General features: G+C 38.1%; 1 pseudogene; it reads left to right on the forward strand.

Moving 5' to 3' along the window:
* The window catches only part of LOC139181559 (small ribosomal subunit protein eS1-like), a 251,412-nt pseudogene that overhangs the window by 10,431 nt on the left and 227,093 nt on the right, over positions 1–13,888 (forward strand).

The following is a 13,888-nucleotide window of genomic DNA, read 5'->3' on the forward strand; positions in this document are numbered from 1 at the left end:
GATTTAACCTTAATTTGATCAGCTGTTCTTTGGTATATTAAAAAAAAATCAAGAATAATGTTCATTTAGTTTTACATAAGCACTAAGGGCCTTTCCTGCATTCTGATCAAGTTCTCAGAACTGTTATTAGGATTTAAATTGGATTCACAGATACAACATTTGGAGAATTTTTTTCTCACTGAGATTTAGTATATTATTTATTGCCTGACCCATATGATTCCAAAGTATTTAAAATGTATAAATTATTTATGATCCAGATGGTGATCTGATACTACTCTGCATCTCAAAATGTTCTGGGCTTTTGCTGCATGCACAGACATTCAATTACAAAATTCAGGTGGGTCTTTCAGTGCTGGTGTGGTGTTGCTGCTTAGTCACTAAGTCATGTCTGATTCTCTTGCAATCCTGTGGACTGTAGCCCGCCAGGCTCCTCTGTCCATGGAATTTCCCAGGCAAGAATACTGGAGTAGGTTGTTATTTCCCTCTCCAGGGGATCTTTCCCAACCCAGGGGTCAAACCCATGTCTCCTGGATTGGCAGGTGAATTCTTTACCACTGAGCCACCAGGGGAGCCCATGTGATCATCCAAGTAATTGTTGATTATAAATAAATACTCCAGTTTTCAGCAACCCTTTCCACCCTTGGTTTTCACTGCTTAGAATGAAAAACTATTCTCTGGGAGCTACCAAATTAAGGAAAAGGGAGGAAAATTCCACTTTTTTTGTCTTGTCAGAGAGGGGAAATTTTTAAAGCCAAATTAAAATTTTCTAAGTTTTAAAACAAGAGGCTGTGAGTAGGCTATTAATTTTCCCCTATATTTTCCTATATATATATATATAAAAGGATGGGTCTCAAATACATCAGGAAGAGGGTAGAACAAGTCAGGGAGAATCTCAAATAGATAGGGGAAAATCAAAAACATGTCAGGATAGGGAAGTCAGAGTCTCAAAATGAATGAAGTGCTCTGAGCAGCAGTGCCTTGACGGTTGGCAGGAACAGGTACCTAATGAAAGGTGGCAAAAAGGAAAGCAAGAAGAAAGTGGTTGATCCAGTTCCTTAGAAAGACTGTTATGATGTGAAAGCACAGTTATGTTCAGTACAAGAAATATTGGAAAAACACTAGTCATGAGAACTCAAGAATTCAAATTATATCATGTTTTTGAAATGAGCCTTGTTGATCTGTAGGATGATGAAGTTGCATTTAGAATACTCAAGCTAATTACTGAGGCTATTCGGGGCAAAGCTACCTAACTTTATGGCATGGAGTTTACCTATGACAAAATGTGCTCCATGGTTCAAAAAATGGCACCCTGTGATTGAAGCTCATGTCAGTGTCAAGACTACTGAAAGTTAATTGGTTTGTCTATTTTATTTAAAAAATGCAACAATTATATTTGGAAGATCTCTTACACTCAGCAGCAACAGGTCTGCCAAATCCAGAAGATGATGATGAAAATCATGACCCTAGAGTTATAGACAAATAACTTGAAAGAAGTGGTCAATAAATTGATTCCAGACAATACTGGAAAACACACAGATGAGATTTGCCAAAGTACTTATCCACTCCATGATGTCATTGTTAGAGAAGTAAGGGTACTAAAGAATCCCAAGTTTGAATTGGGAAAACTCATGGGGCTTCATGAGGTGACGGTAGTAGTTCTGGAAAGCTATCAAGGATGAGACAGGTACTAAAGTTGAATAGGCTGATGGATATGAGTCCAGTCCAAGAATCAGTTAAAAAAATTCAGACTTTTAATGGTGACAAATAAAAAGTTTTATTTGTGACAAAGAAGGATCTCAAACATGTCAAAAAGTGTCTCAGTCTGATAGGAAGACTTAAGTAGTAAGGAGGAACCTCAAACACCTCAGAAAAGGTCTCAAGCAAGAGTGGAGCGTTGTTTAATTTCCTCTTATTTGTGAGTTTTCTAAATTTCTTTCACTTATTAATTTCTAATATTCTGCTGTGATTAGAGAACATACTTCCTATTATTTCAGTCCTTCTAAATTGATTGACATTTGTATTATGGCCTAACATATGGTCTTGGAGAATGTTTCTGTGCACTCTCCATTTCTGATAGAGTTGAAGTCTCCAACTATGATAGTGGACTCATCTATATCTCTTTGCAATTTTATTAATTTTGGACTCACATAGTTTAACCCTCTGTTGTTAGGCACATACACATTAATGATTGTTATGTCTTTTTGCGGAACTGACCCCTTTATCATTGTGTAATGCCCTTCTTTATCTTCGATAATGTTCCTTGCTTTGAAGTTTGTTCTGTCTAAAATTAATATAGTGATTTTGACTTAATTTTGATTGCTATTGTTATTTAGTGGCTAAGTCATGTCTGACTCTTGTGTGACCCCATGGACTGTAGCCCTCCAGGCTCCTCTGTCCATGGGATTTCCCAAGCAAGAATACTAGAGTGGGTTGCCATTTCCTTTTCCAGGAGATCTTCCTGACCCAGGGATTGAACCCCCATCTCCTGCATTGGCAGCGGATTCTTTACCACTGAGCCCCAAGGGAAGCCCGTATCTAAGCATACGTAAGTATATATCTATATATGTGATATATACATTAAGCATACATAATCAAATACATTGTTGGTATTGTTATTTTGAACAAACTGTTGTCTGTTAGATCAATCAAGAATAAGAAAGAGAAAAGTTTTAATTTTACCTTTACTTACTCCTTCTTTGATATTTTCCCTACTTTATACAGATTGAGTTTCTGACCTATATTATTTTCCTTCTCTTAAAAGAACACCTTTTAACACTTCTTGCATGGCAGGTCTACTGGCAACAAATTCTCTCAACTTCTGTTTGGCTGAGAAAGTCTTTATTTCTCCTTCACCTTTGAAGGTTAATTTTGCAGGGTAAAGAATTCTAGGTTGTTGGTTTTTTTTTCCTCTCAACATTTTAAATGTTTCACTTCATCCTCTTGTTTGTGTGGCTTCTGAGGAGTAGTTCTTATCTTTGTACTTATCTTTGTTCCTCTATAGGTAAGATGTTGTGGGGTTTTGTTATAGTTCTTGCTGTTTTGTTTGTTTTTTAAACCATTGACTTCTTTTAGGCTTTTTCTTTATCTTTGATTTTCTGTAGTTTGAAAATCATATGCCGAGATGTAGTTTTATTGTCATTTATCCTGCTTTGCATTCCCTGAGCTTCCTGCATCTGTGGTTTGGTGTTTGAGGTTGATGTGGGGGAAATTCTCAGTCATTATTGTTTCAAATATTTCTTCTGTTCCTTCTTCTTCTCCTATGATGTTCTCATTATGCTGATGTTATACTTTTTTTAAGTTGTTCCATAGACCTTGGATATTTTTATCTGTTTTTCTTTTTTTCAGACTGTGTTCTCTTTGCTTTCAGTTTTTGAGGATTTTATTGAAGTATCCTCTAACTCAGAGATTCTTTCCTCAGCCATGTCCAGTATACTAATAAGCCCATCAAAGGCATTCTTCATTTCTGTTACAGTGTTTTTAATCTCTAAAATTTCTTTGTGGCTCTTTCTTAGGATTCTTATCTCTCTGCTTACATTGCCCATCTGTTTTTACATGCTGCATACTTTATCTATTAGGGCCCTTAGTAGTTTAATCATAGTTGTTTTAAATTCCTGATCTGATAATTCCAACATTCCTCCCATGTCTGCCTCTGAGGCTTACTCTCACTTCAAAGTGTGTTTTTTGCCTTGTGGTATCTTGTAACTTTTTCTTAACAGCCAGACATGATGTACTGCGTAAAAGGAACTGCTGTAAACAGGCCTTAGTAATGTGGTGGTGAAGTGCTGGGGGACGGAGAGGATTATACATTCCTGTGATTAGATCTGTCTTTTAGTGACACTATGCCTCTGGACTGTGAACTTCACAAGAGTTTCTAGTCTCTTCTTCTCCTATAGTTGGGGCAGGATGTCTATAATGGGCTGTAGTTGGGTATTTCCCTTCTCCCTAGGTCAGTTAGGTTTTGATAATACCTCAACAGGTTAGACTCTGTTTAATTAATTTCCCATGAAGGCAGATATTGTTAAGAATAGAGTGTGATAGTGTATGTCAAAATACTTCCTTTCCTCTCCCCATCTCTATGAGGGGATTTTACTCCAATATTAACTGTAGGAAATTGGTTGAATCCTGGAGGTAAATCTCACAATATTATGGAAACCCCCTTAATTGAGTCCCTCTGGAGTTTTTAGCTTTCAGAGTTGCATACTGAGCCTCTAGCAATTCATCACTTACAGTTCAGATTTTTCTACCCTTGCAGTGGTTCCTATGGTCATTTCTACTGGTGAGTCTCTCTGTTCAAGTAAGCTGTGACTTCCTGTGTTTACTTGTCTATCTCTTCCATCTTGGGGTAGTAATTTGCCCTGTGTTCTCCCCTCTTACAAATCCAAGAAGAGCTGTTACTTTTTCAGTCTGGTCAACTTTTCACTGGGTTTTGAGTGGCAACTTCCAAAGCTTCTTACATGCCGAATCAGATACTGAAAGTCTCAGTTATTGTATTTCCAACTCCAGAATTTGCATTTTGTTCTTTTTTTTTTTAATAACCTCGCTTTGTTTTATCTCCAGAGAATACTGACTGAACAACAACAATCTCTTTATTGCTATTCCTACTTGATAAGACATAGTTATTCTCTTAGTTGGTTAGGGCTGCTATAACAAAATACCACAGACCGAGTAGCTTTAACAAGAGACATTTATTTCTCACAGTTCTGAAGGCTGGGAAGTCCGAGATCAACGTGGTGGCATATTTGGTAAAGATCTGCTTCCTGGTTCATAGACAGTTGAGTTTTCATTGTATCTTAACAAGGCAAAAGGGGCAAGGGATCTCTCTGGGGTCTCTTTATAAGGACAGTAATCCCATTCTTAAGGGCTCTACCCTCATGATCTAATTATCTCCCAAAGGAACTGCCTCCAAATACCATAACATTAGGGATTAGACTTCAGCATGTGAGTTTTGAGGGGAACACAGACATTCAGTCAGTCATAGTGTTCATACCTTTCTCTCCTTTAAGCATGATTTCCTTTAGTTCTTTGAATATATTTATGATGGCTACTTTGAAGTCTTGGTCTATTAAATCTTACTGCTCTCATAGACAGGTTCTGTTACCTGATTTTTCCCCTGTGTATGAATCATACATTCCTATTTTATTTCATGTCTTGTAATTTTTTGTTGAAAAATGGACATTTTATAAAAAGTATTATAGCAACTCTGGACACTGATTCTCTTGCCCCTGAGGCTAGTCATCGTTGTTTGTTTACTTGCTTAGTGACTGGCTGGATTATTTTAGTGAAGTTGATTTCCCCTTCAGTGTGAAACCTCTGATATTGCTCCTCAGAGGGCAAAGTCTTGGGCATGAGCAATCAGTCTGGGATGACAGTTTTAGCAGGACTCTTTTTGAGGCTCTCTTTCCCTGATCACACCCAGCTGTTAAACCCACTAATTGCTGGCTGATTGCTCTATTGCTTTCAACAATGCCCTGGGGCATAAATTACCCCACAGAAGGAACCCTTTAAATCCAGATTAGTTTAGAGGGATAGTGTTTGAGGTCAATCTTTGAGGGTTCTTCTGACCCTAGAAGGGGTATTCTAGCTGTCACTCTCACTGGTTCTCCCTGTAAACTAGCTGGCCTGTGATTTAGTTTGTGCCTCTAATGAAACTATCAGTCTCCTCCTAATCACTTTCCACTGGTCCTGCATTGTTTTTGATAGTATATCCTTAGACTTGAGTTAGTTCCTTTGGAAAGAGTCCAGGGCTCTGTTTTATGGTCTGCCTCTCCCTTTGGGCAAAATTTCTAAGCCATGGCTCCATAGCTGGGGAGAGGAAAAGTCACATGCTTCTTTCTGCTTTAGGAGCTGGGCAATGAGCAGGGTTTGGTAGCCTCTAGTCTTTTCAGTTTTCCTCTTCCTTCGTGAAACCTCTGCCTCACGAACAAGTTGGGATAAGAGTGATTGATGCCCCAGTATTCTCAGTGTACTGCACCTGAAGTAGATCTTCCACCCAAGGAGTGGGGGCTATGTGGAAAATATAAAGGATAATAAGGACTATTATGAATTATACAGTAAAAAATTGTATGACCTAGAAGTAATGGAAAAAATGGAATGGCAACCTGCTCCAGGATTCTTGCCTGGAGGATCCCAGGGACAGAGGAGCCTGGCAGACTAGTCCATGAAATCACAAAGAGTGACTTGAGAAAGGAGAATGAAGCTGGAGGTATCATGGTCCCTGATTTCAAACTATACTACAAAGCTATTTAATCAAAACAGTATGGTACCAGCACAAAAGCAGACACACAGATCAATGAAACAGAAATGAGAGCCCAGAAATAAACCCACACATGTATGGACAATTAGTTTATGACAAAAGAGAAAGAACATATAGTGAAGAAAGGGAAGTCTGTTCAGTAAATGGTGCTGGTAAAATTGAACAGCCGTATGTCAAAGAATGAATCTAGACCATTATCCTATGCCACAAACAAATAGGAACTCAAAGTGGATTAAAGATGTGCATGTAGGACCTGAAACTATAAAATCCCCAGACCTGAAACTATAAAATCCCCAGAAGAAAACATAGGCAGTAACCTCCTTGACATTGGTCTTAGTGATGTTTTTGTAGACTTGACTCCAAAGGCAAAGGAAACAAATGTAAAAATAAACAAAAGAGACTACATCAAACTACAAAGCTTTTGCACAGTTAAGAAAACCATTATCAAAACAAAAAAGCAAACTACTGAATGGGAGAAGATATTTGCAAATCCAATAAGGTGTTACTATCAATATATAAAGAACTCATACAGCTCAACAACAACAAAAATAGTCTAATTAAAAATGGGCAGATATATGAATAGACATTTTTCTATATAAGATATATAGATGACCAACATGAAAAGGTGAAAAGGCACATGAAAAGATGTTCAACATCACTAATTATTAGGGAAATGCACATCAAAACCAAAGTAAGATATCATCCTACCCACACCTATTAGAGTGGCTATTATCAAAAAGATAAGAAATAACAAATATTGGAGAGGATATGGAGAAAAGGGAATCCTTGTACACTGTGGGGAGGGATTGTAAATTGGTGCAGCCACTGTATGCAGATTTCTAAAAAAATTTGGAATACAGCTACCATGAAAAGTGACAGTGAAAGTGTTAGTTACTTAGTTGTGTATGATTCTTTGTGACCCCATGGACTGTAGCTCTCCATGCTCCTCTGTCCATGGAATTCTACAAGCAAGAATACTAGAGAGGGTCTCCATTCCCTTCTCCAGGGCATCTTCCCCACCAAGGGATTGAACCTGGGCCTCCTGCATTGCAGGCAGATTCTTTACCATCTGAGCCACCAGGGAAGCCATAGAACTACCATAGTGGATAGTGAAAGTTGTTCAGTCATATCTAACTCTTTGTGACCCCATGGACTATACAGTCCATGGAATTCTCAAGGCCAGAATACTAGAGTGGGTTGCCTTTCCCTTCTCCAGGGAATCTTCCCAACCTAGGGATTGAACCCAGGTCTCCCACATTGCAGGTGTATTCTTTACCAGCTGAGCTATAAGGGAACTACCATATGACCCAACTATTCTACTTCTGGGTATTTATCTCAAGAATATGAAAATACTAATTTGAAAAAATATAGGCACCCCTTCGATTCATGGGGTCGCAAAGAGTTGGACACGACTGAGCGACTGAACTGAACTGAACTGATATTCATTGCAGCATTATGTACAATAGCCAAGAGATGGAAACAACATAAGTGTCCATTGACAGAGGGATGGATAAAGGTGATAAGATATATACATACAATGGAATACTACTCAGCCAAAAAGAATGTTGTCATTTGTGATAACATGGATGGGCCTTGAGGGTATTATGCTAAGTGAAATAAGTCAGAAGGAAAAAGACCAATACTGTATGATTTCAATTATATGTGGAATCTAAATAAAACAAAACAAAAGCAAACTCATAGATACAGAGAACAGCTTGATTACCAGAGAGGAAAGGGGTTGGGGGTGGGTGAAAGGGATGAAGGGAGTCAATTATATGGGGATGGATAGTAACTAGACTTTGGGAGGATCACATTATACTGTGTATGGCTGTCAAATTATAATGTTCTATACCTGTGACTTATATATAAATAAAAAATAAAATTGTTTTTGTTTCATATGTAGAAAATCCTAAAGACTTCACAAAAAAACTGCTAGAGCTAATCAGTAGATTCAGAAAAGTTGCAGGATACAAAATCAGTTGCATTTCTATATGTAACAATGAAATGTATGAAAAAAGAAAAAAATCTCATTAATAATAGCATGAAAAACAATACAATAGTTAGGGAAAATTTTAACCAAGTAGGTAAAAGATGTGTACATTGAAAATTATAACACTTTGATGAAAGAAGTTGAGAAGACAGAAAAAAGGAGAAGATAGCCTGTCTTCATGGATTAGAAGAATTAATATTATTAAAATGCCCATACTTTCCAAAGCCATTAATATACTCAGTGCATCTCTCTCAAAATTCCAGTGGCATTTAAAAGGTTTTCTTTCTTTCTTTCTGACTGTGCTGGGTCTTCATTGCTGCACATTGTGGGCTTCCTCTAGTTGTGGTGAGCAGGAGCCACACTCTAGTGCTGGTACATGGGCTTCTCTCTGCGGTGGGCTCTCCTGTTGTGGAGCGTGGGCCCTAGGCAAGTGGGCTTCAGTAGCTGTGGTGCATGGGCCCAGCTGCCCTGCAGCATGTGGAGTCCTCCTCAACCAGGGATCAAACCCATGTCCCCTGCATTGACAGGCAGATTCTTAACCACTAGATCACCAGGAAAGTCCTCCAATGACATTTTCCACAGAAATAGGAAAACCATCCTAAAATTCATGTGGAAGTACAAAAGACTGTAAATAGCCAAAGAACTTTTGAGAAAGAAGAACAAAGCTGGAGGCATTGTACTTCCTGATTTCAAAGTATATTACAAAGCTATAGTTATAAAAACAGTATACTACTGGCATCAAAATAGACACGTAGACAAATGGAACAGAACTGACAACCCAGAAACAAAACTATGCACATACTGTCAACAATATTTGACAAGGGAGCCAAGAATACTCTGGGGAAAGGATAGCGTTTTCAATAAATAGTATTGGGAAAACTGGATATTCACATGTAGAATAATGAAATGGATCCCTATGTTACATCACTCACAAAAATTAACTCAAAATTGATTAAAGACTTAGATATAAGACCTGAACCCATAAAACTCCCAGAAAAAAACATAAGGGAAAAATTCCTTAATTAATGATTTTTGGCAGTGATTTTTTTATATGACCCCAAAAGCACAAGCAATGAAAACAAAAATAAATGAGTGGGACTACAGCAACCTAAAAAGCTTCTGCACACTGAAAGAAGAAATAAACAAAATGAAAAGACAACCTATGGAATGGGAGAAAATATTTGCAGACCTTGTATCTGATGATAGGCTAAAATCCAGAATAGATAAGGCACTCATACAACTCAATAGCAAAAAAAAATAAAATAAAAAATTTAACTGAAAAGAAATTTTCCCAAAGAATACATACAAATGACCAACAAGTCATGAAAAGGTGCTCAATATCATCAATCATCATGGAGGTGCAGATCAAAATCACAGTGAGCTATCACGTCATACTTGTCAGAATGGTCATCATCAAAAAAATAAGAGATAACAAGTGTTGGCAAGGATGCAGAAAAAAACATTTGCTGATGTTGGTGGGAATGTAAATTAGTACAGCCATTTGGAAAACAGTATAGAGGTTCCTTAAAAACTTGAAAATAGAATTACCATATGATTTAGCAATCCCATTTCTGGGTATATATCCAAAGGAAATGAAATCAGGATCTGAAATAGATATCTGCACTCCTATGTTCAGTGTGGCATTATTAACAACAGTCAATACCAGGAAATAAGCTAAAGGCCCATTAGTTGATGAATGGATGAATAAAATATGATATATACATATACATGCAGGAATATTATTCAGCCATAAAATGGCAAGAAATCCATTTGTGAAAACCTGGATGGACCTTGAGGGCATTATGTTAAATGAAATAAGTCAGATAAAGACAAATCCTGAATGATCTCACTTATATATAGACTCTAACAAGGCTGAACTCATAGAAACAAAATATAATGGCAGTTGCCAGCAGCTGGTGTGGGGGTGGTGGTGTTGGGAGAAACGGGATATGTTGGTCACAGAGTATAAACTTATAAGGTGAACAGGTTCTGGAGATCTAATGTATAGTATGGTGAGTATAATATAACTATTTAACAATAGTTTATTATATACTTGAAAGTTGCTGAGCTGCTGCTGCTGCTAAGTTGCTTCAGTCGTGTCTGACTCTGTACGACCCCATGGACTGCAGCCTACCAGGCTTCTCTGTCCATGGGATTCTCCAGGCAAGAACACTGGAGTGGGTTGCCATTTCCTTCTCCAATGCATGAAAGTGGAAAGTGAAAGTGAAGTCGCTCAGTTGTGTCCGACTCTGCGACTCCATGGACTGCAGCCTACCAGGCTCCTCCGCCCATGGAATTTTCCAGGCAACAGTACTGTAGTGGGGTGCCATTGCCTAATGTTCTCACCACACACATAGAAAAGGTAATTATATTAGGTAATGGAGGTGTTAACTAACCTTATTGTGGTAATCATTTCACAATATACATGTGTATCAGATGATCACATTGTATACCTTAAATTTACACAATGTTAAATGTCAAGTACATCTCAATAAAGCTGGAGAAAAATAAAGCCATGCGTAACCTTAAAATAAAAACACATCGGGAGGAGTATGTTTTCATGTCTCAAACATGTTCTTAAAGGTCTTAAAGTCAGAACAGATCTTAAGTATATCAAGAAGTCTCTCAAAATTGAAAGTCATCAGGAAGAGTTTGTTGTTTTTGTAATAGAGTTTCTTGTTGACATAATTCACATCCAGTAAAATTCACCACTTTAAAGTATATAATTTAGTGGCTTTTAGTGTGTATACAAGGTCTTGCAACCATCACCACTATCTAATTGCAGAATATTTTCATCACTCTAAGAATAAACCCCATGCCCTTTAGCAGTCACTCACCATTCCTCTCTACCCAAAGCTAGTGACAATGACTAATCTACTTTCTGTCTCTATGAATTTGCCTATTTTGACATTTCATATAAATGGAATCATATATGTGACCTTTTCTTCCCTGGTTTCTTTCCCTTAGTGTAATATTTTCTAGATCCATCTATGCTGTAGTATATATGAGTTACTTCATTTCTTTTTATGGCTAAATAATATTCCATTGTATGGATATATCACATTTTATTTATTCATCAGTTGATAGACATTTCGGTTGTTTCTATTTTTATATTAATAATAGAAATTAATAATAGCCAAAAAGTAGAAACAATATAATATATGCTACTATGAACATTTGAGTACAAGTTTTGTGTGAACATCAGTTTTTATTTCTCAGGGAGTATATACCTAGAAGTGAAATTGCTGAGCCATATGGTAAAGTGTGTGTGTATGTGTGTGTGAATACACTCAGTCATGTCTGACTCTTTGTGACCCCATAGACTGTAGCCCACCAGGCTCCACTGTCCATGGAATTTTCCAGACAAGAATACTGGAATGGGCTGCCATTTCCTTCTCCAGGGGATCTTACCGATCCAGGGATTGAACTTGTGTCTCTTATCCTGCATTGGCAGGCACGTTCTTTACCAGCTGAACTATTGGGGAAGCCATATAGTAAGGAAGAGTTTCAATTATCTCAGGAAGGGTCATAGATAAAGCAAGAAGGGTCTCAGTCATATAGGAAAGGTTTAAATAGATCAGGAAGTGTCACAATGTATCACAAATGCTCTCAAAGAAAGTCTCAAATATAACAGAAATCATCTCAACATAGTCAGGAAGATTTCATAATGTGTTAGTAAGGGCTCCAAACTGAAATGAACATCTTAAATACATCACAAAAGGTCTCAAATTCAAAGGAAAGGTGTCATGTAATCAAGAAAGTATCAAATCTCTAAGAAGGATCTCAAAAAGTAAAGATCTTAGAATTTTATGAGAAAGGGTCAAATAGTTAGGAAAGATGGCAATACATTAGGGAGGATCTCAAATATACCAGGAGTCATGTTACCAGCAGGAAGAGACTAAAAGAGTCAAGAGGAATATCTAATAGAGTAGTCAACTTAACAGTGGAAACAGTGGCTGACTTTATTTTTCTGGGCTCCAAAATCACCGCAGATGGTGATTGCAGCCATGAAATTAAAAGATGCTTACTCCTTGGAAGGAAAGTTATGACCAACCTAGACAGCATATTAAAAAGCAGAGACATTACTTTGTCAACAAAGGTCCATCTAGTCAAGGCTTTGGTTTTTCCAGTAGTCATGTATGGATGTGAGAGTTGGATTATAAAGAAAGCTGAGCGCTGAAGAATTGATGCTTTTGAACTGTGGTGTTGGAGAAGACTCTTGAGAGTCCCTTGGACTGCAAGGAGATCCCACCAGTCCATCCTAAAGGCTGAACACCCTAAAGTCATGGGTGTTCATTGGAAGGACTGATGATGTTGAAGCTGAAACTCCAATACTTTGGCCACCTGATGCAAAGAGCTGACTCATTTGAAAAGACCCTGATGCTGGGAAAGATTGAAGGCAGGAGGATAAGGGGATGACAGAGGATGAGATGGTTGGATGGCATCACCGACTCAATGGACATGGGTTTGGGTGGACTCCGGGAGTTGGTGATGGACAGGGAGGCCTGGCGTACTGCAGTTCATGGGGTTGCAAAGAGTCAGACACGACTGAGCGACTGAATTGAACTGAACTGAGTCAACTCAAACAAGCCAGGAAGAGTCTGACACTGGTAAGGAAGTATCTCAAATTTGTCAGGCAGAGTGTAAAATATGTCTCTAATGGTCCTAAAGTGAAAGTAAAAGTGTTAGTTGCTTAGTTGCGTCCAACTCTTTGTGACTCCATGGACTGTAGCCCGCCAGCCTCCTCTGTCCATAGGATTTTCCAGGCAAGAATACTAGAGTGGACTGGCCTTCCCTTCTCCAGGGGATTTTCCTGACCCAGGAATTGAACCCAGGTCTCCCACATAGCAGGCAGATTCTTACTGTCTGAGCCACCAGAGAAGCCCATTCTAATGGTCCTAAACAGTCCAGCAATTTAGGAAAAGTGTCTTCTATTAAGAAGGGTCTCAAACTGTCAGAAAGTGTTTCAAACACGTTTCACCCTTTCAAACGTGTTTTGAAATGTGTTTCAAAAGTGTTTCACCCTTTCAAACACAAAGGGTCACAATTAGAGAAAGTGTCTCAACCATCACAAATCATCTCAAACAAACCAGGAACACTTTCAAAGTAGTTAGGAAGTGTTTCAAATAGGTAAATGCCTCAGACTGAGAGCAACAGTCTCCAATAGTTGAGAAAGGTCACGATATGTCAAGGAGTCTCAAACTTGTCAGGAAGAGTGTCAAATAAAGAAATAAATACTGGTCTCAAACATGTCATGAAGGGTCTTGGGCAAGTCAGAGAAAGTCAGTCAGGAAGAGCCTCAACTTTGTAAGTGCTTCAAACATAGCAGGTACATCTCAAGTGGACAGGAAGAGACTCATCATGTCAAGATGTGCTTCAAACATGACAAGAAGTGTCACAAAGAGAGAAGAAGGATCTGAAATATATCACATATCCTCTCAAACCAGACTGGAAGCTTCTCAAAGTAATAAGGAAGAGTTATGAATAAGTCAGTAAGAGTCTCAAAAGAAAATGGAGTGTCTCTGATACAACCCAGAGAATCAACATCTCAGGAAGGGAGGGACTCAAATGAATTAGGAAGGCTTTCAAATATATCAGGAAGAGTTGCACACAGGTCAAGGAGTTTCTCAAACCTATTAGGAATG

This window comes from Bos indicus, chromosome X (assembly GCF_029378745.1).
Source record: "Bos indicus isolate NIAB-ARS_2022 breed Sahiwal x Tharparkar chromosome X, NIAB-ARS_B.indTharparkar_mat_pri_1.0, whole genome shotgun sequence".
NCBI lineage: Eukaryota > Metazoa > Chordata > Mammalia > Artiodactyla > Bovidae > Bos > Bos indicus.